Raw genomic sequence first — 18630 nt, forward strand, 5'->3', positions numbered from 1 at the left:
AACCCTGGTACTCTACAGCATCGTGAATGGTGAGTTGGTTAATGAAATAGCCCCATCGCACATTAAGGTGGTGGGATGACAGGATAATGTTTCTTTACGTTTCCTTCTCTACTGTGATCAGCAGGATGCAGAAAATTGCACTGTAATCATTTAAAGTAGCTTACCCCAGCAGAGTCAGTTCAGTGCTGTCACACTCCAAAATACAAGCATGCATCTTGGCTTTTTGTTAGCTGTTAACTACATCGCCTAGCCATATATATAACAATTGATCTACAATTATATATATATATATATATTGTGTGTGTGTGTGAGGCATTTTGCAAGCAGCACTAATGATTTTATATATAGAAATGTGATCTTGGACAAAATGTACTAATAATGTGAGGTGTGAATTCAGACAACGTAGAATGGTGCTTCTCGCTATACATGCACCTGCCTGTGTTTTTAGATAGAGCTGTATGATCTCGCCATACACATATAGCGGGGATAAAATGTGCCGAGACTCAGGAGAAAAATACAGAGCAACACTAAGATTGTGTATTTTAAAAGGAGAATTTGAAGCGGCTAAAGATGAGCGAGACACGCATTTCTACCTGGATTTGGTTGAGGAAAGAATATTAAAGCAATTTTTTTTTTTTTTACCCAGGGAAGATTAAATATACTCTGATTTTTTTTGACAGGATTGGGGTGTGGGGTTAAACGAGGCAGGCAGGGTGGGTGGGGGGGAAGTAACTGTGTTTTTCCGAGGGTGGAAAACCTTGGATAAATCGATATTGCAAAAGAGAGAGAGAGAGAGAGAGAATAGTCACTGAGGACTGTGGTCCACTGTAGATTTCTTGCAGCAAGGTAAGATTACTAGTCAAAGTCAAAGATGACCACATGGGTTATCTGGCGTTTGGAAGCAGGAGAGATAAACGACCGTCAATTTACTTTGTATCTGAAGTTTATTGTTGCCTCTTGGAGCTTGTGAGCAAGATTTCAGTGTGAGACAGCATTGCTATTAATAGATTTTTTTTTATTTTTTTAAAACCCATCGCATTTGAACAAAGTCACCTCGATACTAAATGCCAATTCTCCAGAGGTTTGCCAATGGCAGGGGCGCACACAAGCACAACATTACAGCAGCTGCTGCAATCTCTACTCCTTTAAAAATGTTCTGGGGAGAATCATGGTTTACAAAAGCTGAAACTAAGGAGCTAAATGTTATTATTATTATTATTATTATTATTATTATTATTTTTAAATTGTGACACTCCCGGAGCTGCATCCAATAAAGGCAGGGTGCAAACAAATTTGAGACTGGTGCACGATACGATACGATAAAACTTTATTCATCCCCGGAGGGAAATTGGTCTGCCTACGAAACGGATGACCCACGATCACTGTCAATTACAGGCACTGACTGGATCATTTTGCTAACACATTATTTCTACAAACTGCTGGTTATTTCTTCACAAACTCAGCACAGAAAAAAGGACGGGGTCGCGATATAACCAGTCGGTTTAATTGAATAGGAAATTGGCGTCCCTATTCCTGTGCACGATTTAAAAAAAAAAAAAATTGAATTTTGCTGCCTTTATTTCAAATCCCCCCTCGAAAAGGGATGGGAAGTCAAAGCAAAATTGTTCCGTTTAAAAGCTGTCATCTCTGATTGAAGTTGTTTGATTCTTCCTCGCTCGCTTGCTGCGGCTCCCAACAGTTCCCCTCAGGTGATTATGATAATTGGTGTTTGATCATATGATTAATTATAATTCGATTAATCCTGCGAGCTTCAAAGACATTTCCATGCTATTTGTTTTATTTTACCCCCTTTTGTTAAAAAAAACCACACACACACACACACACACACGCATACATTTTTAAGCATTGCAAACTAAAATGCACTCCCTGCAACAACAAAAAACCAAGCCTGCAGATGAAGTGCTAGTTGGATAAGGTTAGAATAAAAACCGCGGGTCAGAATTGCACAGTGTTGCGGTTTCATAGTTAAAAGACTATTCGCAGGCTGGAATGAAAGATGTTAAACAGACTGTCCAGCAATGATTTGATTCCGTATACATTTTGAGGGGACTTTGTTTGAGCATTCATCATCTTGCAACGACTGACAACCCTGGGTGTCTTTAAAAGAAAGGAAATCTAATTTTTGACGTTTTGGGGCTTGTGAAAAATGGACCTGAAGCGTACTATCTGAAACGGGCAGTGGAAGGGAGAGAAAAACCACTGAGCCTGGAAAATGAGCCGGTTAATGGGAAAACTGGCAGTTATTTGTCACACTGAACAATGTCTCCCTCTTTTTTTGTTTTGTTCTTATTGGTGGGGGTGTCTGCATTTCCAATGTTAGGTTTTTGTATTTCTTTTTAGAAATGAAGGAGAGGATTACAGACTGCTGCCATTTGTAAGTGCAATGGTGGGAACGTGAGACAGGAAGAGATGGAGAGGCAATAAGAAGGAAGCCTGCCTTCGTGCAAAAGTACCACCTGAAATGGGGAGGGGAGGGGGGGGGGGGGAGGGGAGAGATGATTGGAGGAAGGGGTACACCTTCATGTCTGAAGTGTATCCACCAGTGGCATTTTTCAGCGAAGTGCAGAACAGAATCCCCTGTATGTTTGTTTTTTTAAGGTCTGTGTAAAGCATAGAAGGAAGAACAGTGGGGAGGGGGAAAAAAAGCGTGTGATAATAAAAAGCTATTTATGAGACTGTTTTAGCGAGGTAGCCACTTGTTCTCAAACATATTGTGCAGCGAATAAAATAGCTATTGATCCCATGAATATATTATGCTAATTTTTATCTCAATTCTTTGACAGCGTGTATTTCTAGTTAGTTGCTGGAAACGGTTTCCTTGTATTATTAAATTGCCTGGCTGTGCCACCGGTGAACAATGTAAAGATGGAAAGGCTTTTCGTTAAAACCCAATTGTGTTTAGTGGGCATCCAGTTCAGTCCAACTTGGCGTGGGAGTGGAGGCGAGCGAGGCCCCTTGTCAAGATGCATTTTCGTACCTGGGAGGAGAAAGTCTTTTACTGGGCCCTGTCTCTGCCTCCTCTCCTTCCCCCCCCTCTCCCCCTCTCCCGGGAGGGAATCAGGTCCCGAATCTACCCCAGAGCCAAAGCCTAGAGACAGTTGCTTGGGGATAAATGAGCCTCAATGTTTAGGGTTACATCGATGACTCCTGATGTGTTGTCTTGTCAAGGATAATGCAAGAAAGAAATGCTCAGAGAATGTGTAAGCCTCGTGAATAATTCAGTGCCTTTACCTTGGCATGTGCACCGAATGATTTCTCATCCGTGCTCCCTTCACACCCCCCCCCCCCCCCCCCCCCCGCTCCAAATATAATTGATGGCAGCAAATATGAGCTTGTCCACTTACCATCCTCTCCTATCCCCAAATAATAAAAACACACCAACAAATATGTTCAACATCCAAGAAAACAACAACAAATCTCAACAGCAGCGATGTTCATTTATATAGCACCTTTGACAAAATAAAATGTCCCAAGCCTCATTTCTGGAACATGATTTGACATTGATCTTTGCAACGAGATGGGCAAGCAGCTTCCTTGGAGTCTCAAGATGGGTTCCGACCCGAAACGTCACCTATTCCTTTTTCTCCAGGGTTGCTGCCTGACCCATTGAGTTACTCCAGCATTTTGTGTCTAGCTTCCTTAGTGAGTTGGGAGTAAAGACACTTCTTTTAAAATGGAAGACCGAGGTAGAATCTTGGAATTGGAATTAGTTTTAGAGATGCCGCATTGAAATAGGCCCTTCGGCCCATCGTTCACAGCGACCATCCATTAATACTAGTTCAATGTTGTCCCACTTTCCCATCTCCTCCCTACACACTAGTGGGCAATTTATAGAGGCTGATTAATCTACAAACATGCACGTCTTTGAGATGTGGGAAGAAACCGGAGCACCCGGAGGAAACCCACGAAGTCACAGGGAGATGGTGCAAACTTCACACAGACATCACCCGAGGTCAGGATCGAACCCGAGTCCCTGGCGCTATGAAGCAGCAGCTCTACCAGCTGTGCCACCGTGCGCAAATGGAAACCAGTCAACATATCGAATTAAATGCTGGTTCCTGGTAGAAAATTATGTTGGTCCAATTCCCTAGCTCTCTCTTTCCAGCCCTGTAAATTCCTCTCTTGTGTGTATATTTCATTTCTTTTTGAAGACATTGATTGACTCTCTATCAGATTATAACAACTTGCTGACGATTGAGACAAAAGGAGATGGACACAAAATGCTGGAGTAACTCAGCGGGACAGGTAACATATCTAGATAGAAGGAATGGGTGATGTTTCGGGCTGAGACCCTTCTTCAGACTGAAGAAGGGTCTCGCCCCAAAATGTTACCCATTCCTTCTCTCTAGAGATGCTGCCTGTCCCGCTGAGTTACTCCAGCATTTTGTGTCTATAGTGTACAACCAGCATCTGCAGTTCCTTCCTACACATTGAATCTAGGAGGATAGTAGGGGAAGACCATTCATTACATTCCCCCCCTCTGACTCCACGTCTCTGCATATCCTTCCCATTTACGTTTATATATTAATTTCTCTTTCAAGGTTAAGATTTAATCCACTTTTGCCATCCTTTTAAAGCAGGCAGTGAAGAAAGCTCAGCAGGCAGTGAAGAAAGGCATGTTGGCCTTCATAACGAGAGGATTTGAGTACAGGAGCAAAGAAGTCCTTCTGCAGTTGTAGAGGGGCCTTGGTGAGACCACATCTGGAGTATTGTGTGCAATTTTGCTCTCCTAATTTGAGGAAGGATGTCCTTGCTATTGAGGCAGTTCAGCATAGGTTCACGAGGTTAATCCCTGGGATGGAGGGACTGTCATATGAGGAAAGATTAGGCTGAAAGATTCACTGGAGTTTAGAAGGATGAGAGCGGATCTTACAGAGACGTATAAAATCATAAAAGGACTAGACAAGCTAGATGCAGGAAATTTTTCCCCAATGTTGGGGGAGTCCAGAACCAGGGGACACACACAGTCTAAGAATAAAGGGGAGGCCATTTAAAACTGAGGTGAGAAGAAACCTTTTCATCCAGAGAGTTGTGAATTTGTGGAATTCTCTGTCACAGAAGGCAGTGGAGGCCAATTCACCGGATGAATTTAAAAGAGAGTTAGATAGAGCTCTAGGGGCTAGTGGAATCAAGGGATATGGGGAGAAGGCAAGCACGGGTTACTGATTGTAGATGATCAGCCATGACCACAATGAATGGCGGTGCTGGCTCAAAGGGCCAAATGGCCTCCTCCTGCACCTATTTTTTATGTTTCTATGTTTACAATCCAAATCACAGCAACTTTTGTCGAAAGAGTTCATTCATCCTCATTTGTGTTTTATTTGCAAATTATCTAAAATCCGCAAGCTTTCATTAGCAATTCATCCCCCAGTCTAACCCAATTTCCCCCTCATTTCCTATCAAGGGAGTCCATTGTCCATTGTATGGAGGGGATTGTAGGTGAAGTGTCGGTCTCCAGTTCCAAGGTTAACATTAATTTAAATAATCTTGGGATTTAATCCTCTGATCACAGATAGGGAGATGGACTCCATTGTCCAGTCCGCCATTAGAGGCCAGAATGTGGGGCTGTACTCCCTCTCTGGGGCGCAGTGCCCCAGTGTACTTTAAGGTGGGAAGAATGCAGGTCCCTTGCCCTTCCCCCGTGGGGTGACAAAGGACATGGAGAGAGGTGGCTGTGGTACTTTCCATCAATGTTGCTATGGCTACTTCTTTCAGTGCAATTTGACAGATGTTGTTCAAGTCCAGTGCGAGTGATCACACAACGCGAAGCACAAATTTCCCTCATTGATTGAGAGTCTCCGCAATCACTCCGCGCTGGTCTATAAATGCTGTGGCAGACCACAAACCTGGCCTCATCTCTGACCGAATCAATCATCGAGTTGAGGTTTATGCCATTTGTGCCTGCCTGTGTCCAAGATCCACGATTGAGCTGCTTTCTCCCAGGCCTGAGAGGCCTAACAGGCCCGGTTAAAGAAATATTTAAAAGAAAATCACTAGGGAACTACTTTGTCAATAGCACCATTTCTGTAACACGGTTCTGCACCATTTTATTAAAGCTAACTTCTGTTTAATATTGGGACACTAACAGGTGGTGAATAAAACCCAAATTAAATTTGTTTGTTTTTGTGGAAAACTTCATTTTAGTCGAATTGGTAAAGAGGAATATTTACCGGTCTGAAATAGACTGTATCTAGGTGTGCATAGTTAAAATAAAGCTTGCATTGGCAAAGACTGTCGAATTGAAAGTTGTTTTTTTCTTGCACTTTCCATTTACTACAAATGAGCTTGAGCACATCCCTTTACTAAAAATGAGTTTGAGAGCAATCTTGGGAGAAAAGAAAGCTTTGCAAAATAGATGCAGTTCCAGGTCCATTTTGTGACTAGAGACTCTGGATCAGTGCTTCCCTTCTTCCCCACCTTGACTCCCTGCTCGTAGACCAGGCTCCCTACGTACCTGAGGCATTTATTGTAGCACAGGCTGCATTCGACTGCTTGTAGACCTCGAATGATTTGGACTTTCTCACTCAATATCATGTTCAGCTTAGTTTTTAGTTTAGAGATACAGCGCGCACCGACCAGCGATCCCCACACATTAACACGATCCTACACACATTGGGGACAATTTACACTTATACCAAGCCGATTAACCTACAAACCTGTGCGTCTTTGGAGTGTGGGAGGAAACAAGATCTTGGAGAAAACCCACGCGATCAATGGGAGATCGTACAAACTCCGCACAGACAGCACCCGTGGCCATGATCGAACCCAGGTCTCCGGCGCTGCAAGCGCTGTAAGGCAGCAACTCTACCGCTGTGCTACAGCAGATGAGCCCAGACATGGAAACATAGAAAATAGGTGCGGGAGTTGGCTCTTTGAGCCAGCACTGGTCATTCAATATGATCATGGATGATCATCCAAAATCGGTACCCCGTTCCTGCTTTCTCCCCATATCCCTTGATTCTGTTAGACCAAAGAGCTATATCTAACTCTCTCTTGAATACATGCGATTCTTTGTAAAACTTGTCGTGATTTATAAATCCACACTAATCCATTTATAAATCCACACAATTTCAATTTTATTTTCTCTGGCTCAAATATTCAAACAGAATAACACGAGGAAGACAACCGTGATTAAAATGTATCCCATTGCTTCATTGCATTGATGCCATATCTCACTTGAAGGGATGTCAACATTATCCACAGAACCATCTGAGCCATTAGCCTTGTGCCAGGCAACAGGACAGGGTTTCAGACCATAAGCAGAATCTGTTGTTTTCTTTATTTCTTGTGCTTGCAGAGAACGGCAAGCTTATGTATTTCAGAGAACCAACCAAATTGTTCTGGTGGAAGCCATTTTGATAATCAAATGAATACTAGGTCCCAGAGCGTAATCCCACCAATTCCACACTTTCCCCATAACCTTGCAAATTATTCCAATTAAACCCAATTTCCTTTCCCTCCCCAATCCCATAATGACCTTTCTGTCCTACCACCATTGCCATAGTGAGGCCACACACAAACCAGAGGAACGGCACCTTGTATTCCACTTGGGTAGTTGACAACCCAATGGTACGAACATTGAATTCTCAACTTTTAGGTCACTAACCTACAAACAACCCCCTTCCTATTCTTGTCTGTGCCTCACTTGAACTTGCACTCATTTTTCCCTTTCCCCTCACAATCCTTCCTCTAGCTTCAGAATTAGCATCTCATCTATCCTTATCTCACACTCTTTGTCTTTTCACTCTTTGTCTTCCAACCATCTGCCTATCACAAACCCCTCTCATATGTACCCACCTATCACTCAACAGTCTTTGTCCAACTTCCTCCTCTCTTCCACCTTTCTCTCCCCATCATAATTGGTCTGACAAAGAATCCCGACACGAAACGTTACCTATCCATGCTCTCCGGAGATGCTGCCTGACCCGCTGAGTGAATCCAGCACTTTGTATCAATAGACAATAGGTGCAGGAGGAGGCCATTCGGGCCTTCTTGCCAGCACCGCCATTCAATGTGATCATGGCTGATCATTCTCAATCAGTACCCCGTTCCTGCCTTCTCCCCATACCCCCTGACTCCACTATCCTTAAGAGCTCTATCTAGCTCTCTCTTGAATGCATTCAGAGAATTGGCCTCCACCGCCTTCTGAGGCAGAGAAAACATCTTTTTTTTTTCCTTTTGAAGTAATTGATTTTGTTTTCAATATAGGCAGTGAATTTCAGACTTTTTTCTTTTATCAGTGTTCAGTTCAGTTTAATTGCCACGTGTACCCAGGTTTCGTGAAAAGCTTTTGTGCATGATTACAATTGAGCCATTTACAGCGTACAGATACAGTGCCTTTGCCTCTGGCTGGCATTGCCTTTGATCTGTGCCATGTTGCTAGATGGCAGTGCACACACAGGTAAATTAGGGTGGATATTGGAAGGGGAAGAGTAGGTACAGCACTAGATGCTGGCTGCATCTTCGTTAGTTGCTGATTTGTTCTTTTCCATTGTTTAACATTAAAACTATTTCCTCTCCTCCCAAAAGTAGTTGTCAAACCTTTCCGATTTTATAGAGATTTTATGTGTTCAGGGGTTTACAAAGTGCTTCACTAACAATGAGCTTTTTGAAGTGTAGTTACCGTTCTAATGTAAGACACAGATAAACCGATTAGTGCACAGCAAGTTGCGAAGGACCAATGTTATAATGAGCAAATTAGTTGAATTTTAGTCACTTTTTTTTTTGTTTGAGGGATACTCATTGAACAGCAGAGGGAACTGATATTCGAGTGGCACGGTGGCGCAGTGGTTAGGGTTGCTACCATACAGTGCCAGAGACCATGTGTACTGTCTGTACGGAGTTTGTATGTTCTCCCCGTGACCTGCGTGGGTTTTCTCCTGGAGCTGCGATTTCCTCCCACACTCCAAGAACGTACAGGTTTGTAGGTTAATTGGCTTTGGTAAAGATTGTAAATTGTTCCTAGCATGTAGGATAGTGTTTGTGTACGGGGATCGCTGGTCAGTGCTGAATCTGTGGGCCTGAAGGGTTTGTTTCCGTGATGTATCTCTAAACTATACTAAATCAATGAGCTTTAGTGAAGTGCAGTTACTGTTATTAATGTAAGATACAGATTAGCCAATTAGCGCACAACAAGTTTGCCAAGGCCCAGTGTTATAATGAGCAAATCATTTGATTTTTAGGCACTTTATTTTTTGTTTGAGGGATACTCATTGAACGGCAGAGGGAACTGGCGACATGGGAGAATGCAGATGCTGCAGTCCAGAGTAAAATCAAACTGATGGAGAAAAGAAACGTGCAGTCTGCTGGAGGAACTCTGGGTCAGGCAAAATTCATGGAGGGAAATGAACAGATGATGTTTCGGGTCGGGACTCTTCAGACTGATGGAGTAGAGGGGAGATAGCTGGTAGAAAGTAGTGAGAAGGGGTGAGGCAAAAGCTGGCATGTGATATGTGAAGGATTAATTGGCAATAGACAATAGGCGCAGGAGTAGGCCATTTGGCTCTTCGAGCCAGCACCACCATTCAATGTGATCATGGCTGATCATTTTCAATCAGTACCCCGTTCCTGCCTTCTCCCCATACCCCCCGACTCCGCTATCCTTAAGAGCTCTATCTAGCTCTCTCTTGAATGCATTCAGAGAATTGGCCTCCACTGCCTTCTGAGGCAGAGAATTCCACAGATTTACAACTCTCTGACTGAAAAGGATTTTCCTCATCTCCGTTCTAAATGGCCTACCCCTTATTCTCAAACTGTGGCCCCTTGTTCTGGACTCCCCCAACATTGGGAACATGTTTCCTGCCTCTAACGTGTCCAACCCCTTAATAATCTTATACGTTTCGTAATATACGCCTTACCCAAGCACAATCCCCGAGTAGTGCAAAGTGCCTGGAAATAGAAAAACGCTGAGACCACATGCAAGAGTCGCCTGATCCGGGAGAGCCCTAGCCTAGGCTGCTGCACGGCCCCGGGCCTCCAGCAAAAGCCGTCGTCCCTCTCCCCGTCTGGCGACGTTCAGCTGACCTGGCTTGAGGGCGAATTGTGCGAACTCCACACAGTCAGACAGCGCCCGAGGTGAGGATCAAACCCGGCGCGGGTCTCTTGGCGTTCACTGTGAAGCTCTCCCAGCTGCGCCGCCGGTGTGCCACCCTCTGCCACACGGACGGTGGTGTACGGGAAACAAAAAGGACAAGAGGAAAAATGGGGGGGGAGCAAATCTCTTTGGTGAAACTGTGTATGAAACTGTGATGTCCACAGTAATGAAACTGTGATGTCCACACCGTCTTGAATGCTGACCGCCAAAGGAAGCTCCAGCTTCACCGTGCGGGCTTTGCCCGCTGCGGTTGTCAGAAGACGTCGGCTGCTCCCCGGGTGCGTCTGATGGGATTTGACGGTTGATTGTCAATTCAAGGGACAGAGCCAGGATCCAGTTGGGGGGAAGTAGTCAATGAGGTCAATCGTCAAAGATGGCCGCCTGAAACAAGATGGCCTGAAACAAGAACAAGATGGTCTGAAACAAGATCAAGATGGTCTGAAACAAGATCAAGATGGCCTGAAACAAGATCAAGATGGTCTGAAACAATATCAAGATGGCCTGAAACAAGAACAAGATGGCCTGAAACAAGATGGCCGACCGGCGGGGCTGAAAGATGCACACGGACAAGCGGCCTGTGCAGAGTGGCTGAGGGGAGGTAGGGAGGCAGTGGGATGCAAAGATACTGGAGTACTCTGTGGTATCTTTGGTGGGTGGGTGGGATGTGCTCTCATGACCCGGGCTGTGGAGACGCCACACCTCATTAGTGTCCGTCAAACTCCGACTCGCACTTTCCTTTCAGCTGAGAGCACAGCAACAGGATCGGCGTAGGCAGCATCTCCATGGCAATGACCTTTTACTTCGTACAGTCGGTGAGCAAAAAATAAATCAAAAAATTCAAACTGTAATGTTTGCCCTCCGCCCTCGATGGAACATTTGGGAGTTGTGGGGGACGCCATTGTAGTAGGACCGCACCTGGTCATTGAAAGAATCTCCAAAGCAAGTGAGTGAGAGACACTGGTGCAAGTATTACAATGTAATTTAGCACCAACATTTTTGTTGCTCCTCAGCCCGATGAAGGGGTCTAGTCCCTAAACGTCACCCGTTCCTTTTCTCTACTCTAGAGACGTTACCTGACCCGCTGAGTTACTCCAGTCCTTTGTGACTAGCATTCACAGGCCTCTCGGCTGAACTCGACTCAACAAGTGCAGGGCATGGATGGTCAACTGTGGGCCTTGACTGCAGTTGGATGTTCACAGTAACACTTCCTGACTCTCTGTCTGAAGAAGGGTCTCGGCCCGAAATGTCGCCCATTCCTCCTTTCCAGAGATGCTGCCTGTCCTGCTGAGTTACTCCAGCATTTTGTGTCTTGCCTTTGGTGTAAACCAGCATCTTACACAAAGTTGCTTGGGTTACGGTTGATGGCGGAAGGCTGCAATGGGATGAGCGGGAGCTTGTTTAATTAATTCTTAGTTCTTGACTCTTGGTACTCCAAAAAAATATTCCAAATGAAATTTAAACTGGAGGTGGCGGAGTATGGACCTAATTGGTTAATAGACGGGGTTAAAGCCTGTCCCGCTGAGTTACTCCCAGCATTTTGTGTGAGTCTGAAGAAGGGTTTCGACCTGAAACGTTGCCCATTCCTCCTCTCCAGAGATGCTGCCTGTCCCGCTGAGTTACGCCAGCATTTTTGTCTACCTTCGGGTGAAAAAAGGGAGTTATTTTCCACACAGTAGGGTACAACTGGAGGAGAGCGGAAAGGGGTTGCGCTTCAATGATGCACAATCTATGTCAAAGTTTAGATGGCAAGCATTATGGGAGAGAGGAGGATGCAAAGGAATAGAGGATCAATGAATATTATGACACACAATGTGTAAAAAATCTTAGAACAAACAGACAAGGAGTGGATTGAGTGATAGAGTCAACAGCATGAAAGCAGACCATTCGGCCCAACTCGTCCAAACCAACCAAGATACCCCATTTAAGATAGTTCCATTTTCCTGCACATTCCTCTAAACCTCTTCTATACGTATACCTATCCAAATGTTTTGTTTAGAGAATTGTTGTTGTGCCTGCCTCAATCACTTCCTCTGGCAGCTTGCTTTATACATGTACCATTCTAAAGAGGGAAATAAAATGTTCCTTAGAATTCTATTAAATCTTTCCCATTTCACTTCAAATCCATTCCTTCTAATTCTTGATTCCCCAACTCTGGAGGGGCGAGAAGAAATTCCTTTCATGATTTTATACACCTATCAGGTTACCCCATGTAATGAAGTCCTATCCTGCCTAATGTCTCCCGATAACTCTGTACCTTGAATCCTGGCATCGTCCATGTAAATCTTTTATGCACCCTTTCTAACTCAATGGAATCCTTCCAATGGCAGGGTAACTAAAACTGAACCCGATACTCCAAGTGCAGCCTCGCCAACGTCTTGTACAACTGCAATATAAAACTGCATGTAAAATTCTTCAGGGATTGGACAGGCTAGATGCAGGAAAAATGTTCCCGATGTTGGGGGAGTCCAGAACCAGGGGACACAGTTTATGAATTTAGGCCATTTAGGACTGAGATGAGGAAAATCTTTTTTCACCCAGAGAGTTGTGAATCTGTGGAATTCTCTGCCACAGAAGGCAGTGGAAGCCAATTCACTGGATGTTTTCAAGAGAGATTTAGGTATAGCTCTGAAGGCTAACGAAATCAAGGGGTATGGGGAGAAAGCAGGAACGGGGTACTGATTTTGGATGATCATATTGAATGACGTTGCTGGCTTGAAGGACCAAATGGCCTACTCCTGCACCTATTTTCGATGTTTCTATGTTTCTAATACAACATCCCGATTTCTGTGTTCAGTGCCCATTGCTGATGAAGGCCAGCATTCCTGCCCGGTTTTGACTTCCCAAAATGTAACCCCTCGCACTAATCTGAATTCAATTCAATTTGCCATTCCACAGCGCATTTTCCTAACTGACAATGACAGGTATTTGTGAAATTATCCAGTTGGGCAAGAAGATTACAAAAGATTATGTGCTATGTGGTCACATCAGAAGTTTGTACTCTGGGTCTGAAATTTGTTCCTTTAGACTTTTCTTTAGAAATGCAGCATGGACACACACACTTCAGCCCACGCCGACCAGCGATCACCCTGTGCACATACCCTACATACCAGGGACACTTTACAAATTACAGAAGCCAATTAGCCTTTCGAGCGTGGGATTGAGCACCCGGAGAAACCCCACACAGTCACGGGGAGAATGTACAAACTCCATACAGACGGCACCTGCAGTCAGGATCGAACCCGGGTCTCTGGCACTGTAAGGCAGCAACTCTATCGCTGCACCACCATGCCACACCATTGGCTTTAATGGTCCACACAAATCTTCCATCTCTTTTTCATTTAACTGGAAAGAGTGGATGTGGAGAGGGTGCTTCCACTAGTGGGAGAGCCTTGGACCAGAGGTCATAGCCTCAGAATGAAAGGACCTACCTTTAGAAAGGAGGAGGAATTTATTAGTCAGAGGGTGGTGAATCTGTGGGATTCATTGCCAAGTGGAGGCCAAGTCAACGGATATTTCTAAGGCAGAGATTGACAGGTTCCTGATTAGTACGGGTGTCTGGGGTTAGGGGGAGAAGGCAGGAGAATGGGGTTGAGAGGGAAAGATAGATCAGCCATGATTGAACGGCGGAGTAGACTTGATGGGCCGAGTGGCCTAAGTCTGCTCCTATCACTTATGAACTCTTCTCCAATTTCTCCCTCCCCATGTGTTTCAATTAAAATTGTGTCTCCCTTTGAATGCCACAGACTTTTACCTCAGCTACCTCTTTGAAGATTAATTTGGGAATTGGGGAAATTAATTTTCCACATATTTATAGTTGGATCAAGTGTCCATGAGGTGAGTGGGCTGGGGGTTGGGATGTACAGTGGGGAGGTCTCCGCTGATCAGAGTAACCTCTGCCTGCCCTGTGCCTAGAGGAGCAGATGTTGACTCCTGCTTGGGTGGATATCCGCTATATTTCTCAGGAGAAGGACACTTAATATTTCTGCACAACTTAAGCATCAACATCTCCTTTCGTTTCAATGTGGCAGCTTTGTTGGCTGTGCTGATGGGGATCAGGGAGATCCCCTGTTATTTATTTCAGCTTGATTTTAATCTCGTAGGAATTATCACGCTGCAGAAAGGCACGTCACTACAATAACAGCTTGAGTTCACTCTGCGCCTGAAAGGAAATGCCCGAAGGAACATGACAAAAGGCTTGGACAGATAGGATGTGGAGAGAATGTTTCCACTAGTGGGCGGGCCCAGGACCAGAGGTCATAGCCTCAGAATTGAAGGACGTTCCTTTAGGAAGGAGACGAGGAGGAATTTCTTTAGTCAGAGGGTGGTGAATCTGTGGAATTCTTTGCTGCAGAAGGTTGTGGAGGCCAAGTCAATGGATATTTTTAAGGTAGAGATAGATAGATAGATTCTTGATTAGTACGGGTGTCAGGGGTTATTTGGAGAAGGCAGGAGAATGGGGTTGGGAGGGAGAGATAGATCAGCCATGATTAAATGGTGAAGTAGACTTGATGGGTCGAATGGCCTAATTCTATCACTTATGATCTTCTGTGACAGTGAATTCCACAGATTCACCACCCTCTGACTAAAGACGGGCTTTGTCCTTCTGTACATTTGTTTGCCATTGCTGTGAACGATGACGGGTTATCAAATGTTTGGCCTTCTCATTGAATGGGCTTTGTACAGGCAACTAAACCCAACCCCTAACGTTGCTTCCAGTCATGGTTATTCAATGATACCGAATGCCCGGACATTCAGTAACTTTCACAAATTCTTAAATGAATTCATCTTAATTTAAAGTGGCGCAGCGGTAGAGTTGCTCCCTTACAGCGCCAGAGACCTGAGTTCGATCCTGACTACGGGTGCTTGCCTGTCCGGAGTTTGTACGTTCTCCCCGTGACCCGCGTGGGTTTTCTCCGAGATCTTCGGTTTCCTCCCACACTCCAAAGACATACAGGTTTGTAGGTTAATTGGCTTGGTAAATGTAAAAATTGTCCCCAGTGGGTGTAGGATAGTGTTAATGTGCAGGGATCACTGGTCAGCACGGACCCGGTGGGCCGAAAGGGCCTGTTTCCACGCTGTATCTCTAAACTCTTTAAATATTTTACTTGGGATATTTCTTTTATTGAAACAAATGTAATTGGTTTGTTTAAATAAAATTGTCCTTCTGATCGGAAATGAAGAAATTGAGAGACACGTTGAGCGGAATCCGAAGGCGATCTAATTTACGAGAGAGGTCTAATTAACGAGCTCCAGCCGGCAGCCGGCATGAATTATTCAACCTTTCCTCAGTCATGAGGCAGCTTCCACTGGGTTGTTTTGGAATATTCTTACTTTAATTGTCTCAGGAAGTTTTGACTTTCCCCTTTCTTTAAGAAAAAAAACCCCTCATCAGTGTTAGAGGGAGAGAAAGTAAAATATAGATAAAATCTTGCAGTGGGGCAAAAAAAAAATCTACATGGGTTTATTCCTGTTTCCAGCTGTCAATAATAAACCCAAAAGGAAAAGTGCAGATTAGTTTAGGATTTAGAGATGCAGACCCTTCGGCCCACTGAGTCCGTGCTGACCAATGATCACCCGTTCACGCTGGGTTTGTGTTATCCCAGTTTCACACCCAACACACCAAGGGCAATTTGCAGAAGCCAATTAACCTACAAACCTGCACGTCTTCGGAATGTGGGAGGAAACTGGAGCACCCTGGGAAACCCTAGGCGGTGGCAAGGAGAACGTGCAAACTCCGATGTTGTCCATATGAAATTTGAAAGAAGGAGAATGGCTGGAAATACTCCGCAGATCAGTCAGCATCTGCGGAAAGGAGAAGTGTTACGGCTTTCATTGGTAGTCAATCTGAAATTCAAAAGAAGGAGAATGGCTGGAAATACTCAGCAGGTCAGTCAGCATCTGTGGAAAGGAAATGTGTGAATGCTTTCATTGCGAATGAAGCGCTCATTCTGCCACTTGGGAAAAAAAAATGTAGACCGTTTTTGGCTCCACCAGAAAGGAAAATATTACAAAATGTTTTTTGGAAACTGTACTTGTTAGCAGATCACAATGATGTACAGTACACCTTTTTCATTATGACATGTCTTTTTGGAGAGTCTTATTGCTTCGCTGTGCTTAATTGAAGGTGCTTCTGTGGCATAAAAGTTTTGCAGATGCCAGACTTGTCAGTGGTGGGCAAGTTTATTGAGAGTTGTGGGTTTTGTGGAATGCTGGGTCTTGACAGCATTCGGGGAATGCAAGATGATGTAAATCCAAGCAGAAGCTGGTTTTGTTTATCGTGACATTTTTTAGTCTCGCAACCATTTATTTTTTGGTGCAAAACTAGCGGTTTTAAACTGTCAGGTGCTGTGTCACAAAATTTCCACTTTTTAAAAATGGTTAAATATCAAAGAAATATCAGTGTATTTTAATCATATCATATCATATCATATATATACAGCCGGAAACAGGCCTTTTCGGCCCTCCAAGTCCGTGCCGCCCAGTGATCCCCGTACATTAACACTATCCTACACCCACTAGGGACAATTTTTACATTTACCCAGCCAATTAACCTACATACCTTTTGTCTTTTTTTTGGAAAATGCAATTGTATTATCAATGTTTTTCATTTCCCCCTCCAAAAAGCTGGATGCATTCTGATCTCTCTCAGGGTTCAGTTCAGGGTTTAGGGGTAGAGCGTGGAAACAGGCCCTTCGGCCCACCGAGTTCATGCTGGCCAATGATCACCTGTACACCTGTTCTATCCTACACACACTAGGGACAATTTACAGAAACCAATTCACCTGCAAACTTGGAAGGTGGGAGGAAGCCGGAGCACCCGGGTAAAACCCACGCGGTCAAAGGGGGAACGTACAGACAGCACCCAATGTCAGGGTTGGACCAGGGTCATTGGCGCTGTAGGACAGCAACTCCACCTCTGCGCCACAGTGCTGCCCAATCTCTATTATATATTTTGAAGGGGGAGGCAAAGAGGATTTTTTTTTGTATGGGGGGGGGGTTTAAAAAAATGATTGGCCAATCTTTCACTGTTTGTTTATTCAAAAACATAACTCCCTGAAGTCAATGGCTTCAAAACACATCATTGGATCGTTGTGATGGAATTATGTAGGCTCTTCTTGCGAAGCAAGCACACAAAAAAAAGCCTGCCAAGGTTTGCTTTCATGAAAACAATATATTCCTATGAAACTGAATGGCAGTCCCTTTCCTCTACCCCTGACACTCAAAACAATCCAATATTTCAAAGGAACAAAGACATTTTAAAACGGAATCATTTTTTTTTTTTAAACTGAGGCTGATATTTTACTTAGAAACATAGAAAACAGGTGCAGAAGTAGGCCATTCGACCCTTCGAGCCAGCATCGCCATTCAATGTGATCATGGTTGATCATCCAAAATCAGTACCCCGTTCCTGCTTTTTCTCCATATCTCTTGATTCCATTAGCTCCAAGAGCTACATCTAACTCTCTCTTAAAAACATCCAGTGAATTGGCCTCCACTGCCTTCTGTGGCAGAGAATTCCACAGATTCACAACTGTCTGGGTGACAACGTTTTTCCTCATCTCAGTCCTAAATGGCCTACCCCTTATTCTTAGACTGTGACCCCCTGGTTCTGGACTCCCCCGACATATGGGAACATTATACTGCAATTATGGACGGGCCGATTCAACCAACCTTTGGTAACAGAAACCTTACTACCAACGAGAAGTAATGGTGAGCGCTTTTCAAATGGCCTCTTGCGAATTAAACCTTAAACTTTAGGTTCTCGCAGGTCCTCTCCGGTAAATGTCAAAAGATTTTGGTGCACTGCTTCAAAGATGAGCAGGACATCCTGGCCAACTACATTCCTCCACAAACATCATTAAGTAGAGGGTTAGTTATTTTTGTTGGATTTTGCTGTGCGGGCGTTAGCAAAACAGAATGAATTGGGATACTCAATGGTTCAATGGTGTTTTTTTTCCCCCACATGTGCAAAGTGCTAACACTGTGAAATACTTTATCTAACAAACAGTCCAGTGGAGTATGGCCATTTCCCTGATCCTCGATTAGCAAATGTACAGAAATAGTCCACTGAGCTCGCGTGCAAGAGGCTCCATGTTTTGGTGCTATTTTCAAAGTCCGCGCTATAGTTCTTATGATACTGACTATACTCTTGAATGCATTGTATGGGAAGTCATAGAGTCATAGAGTGATACAGCGTGGAAACAGGCCCTTCGGCCCAACCTGGCCACACCAGCCAACATGTCCCAGCTACACTAGTCTCATCTGCCCACATTTGGTCCATATCCCTCCAAACCTGTCCTATCCATGTACTTGTCTAACTGTTTCTTAAGCATTGGGATAGTCCCAGACTCAACTACCTCCTCTGGCAGCTTGTTCCATACACCCACCACCCTTTGTGTGAAAAAGTTACCCCTCAGATTCCAATTATATCTCTTCCACTTCACCTTAAACCTATGCCTCTGGTCCTCAATTCACCTACTCTGGGCAGGAGACTGTGCACCTACCTGATCTATTCC

The 18630-nt window shown here is 44.3% G+C and overlaps 1 protein-coding gene across 1 annotated transcript in view; it reads left to right on the forward strand.

The window, feature by feature from the left end:
* Positions 1-6: 6 nt before the first annotated feature.
* The window catches only part of LOC144598975 (cell adhesion molecule DSCAM), a 565733-nt gene continuing 547109 nt past the window's right edge, over positions 7-18630 (forward strand). Inside the window, exon 1 of the mRNA XM_078409651.1 lies at positions 7-29. The gene's annotated coding sequence lies outside the window, so the exon portion shown is untranslated. The remainder of the gene's footprint in view (positions 30-18630) is intronic.

Source organism: Rhinoraja longicauda, chromosome 12 (assembly GCF_053455715.1).
Source record: "Rhinoraja longicauda isolate Sanriku21f chromosome 12, sRhiLon1.1, whole genome shotgun sequence".
NCBI classification, from domain to species: domain Eukaryota; kingdom Metazoa; phylum Chordata; class Chondrichthyes; order Rajiformes; family Arhynchobatidae; genus Rhinoraja; species Rhinoraja longicauda.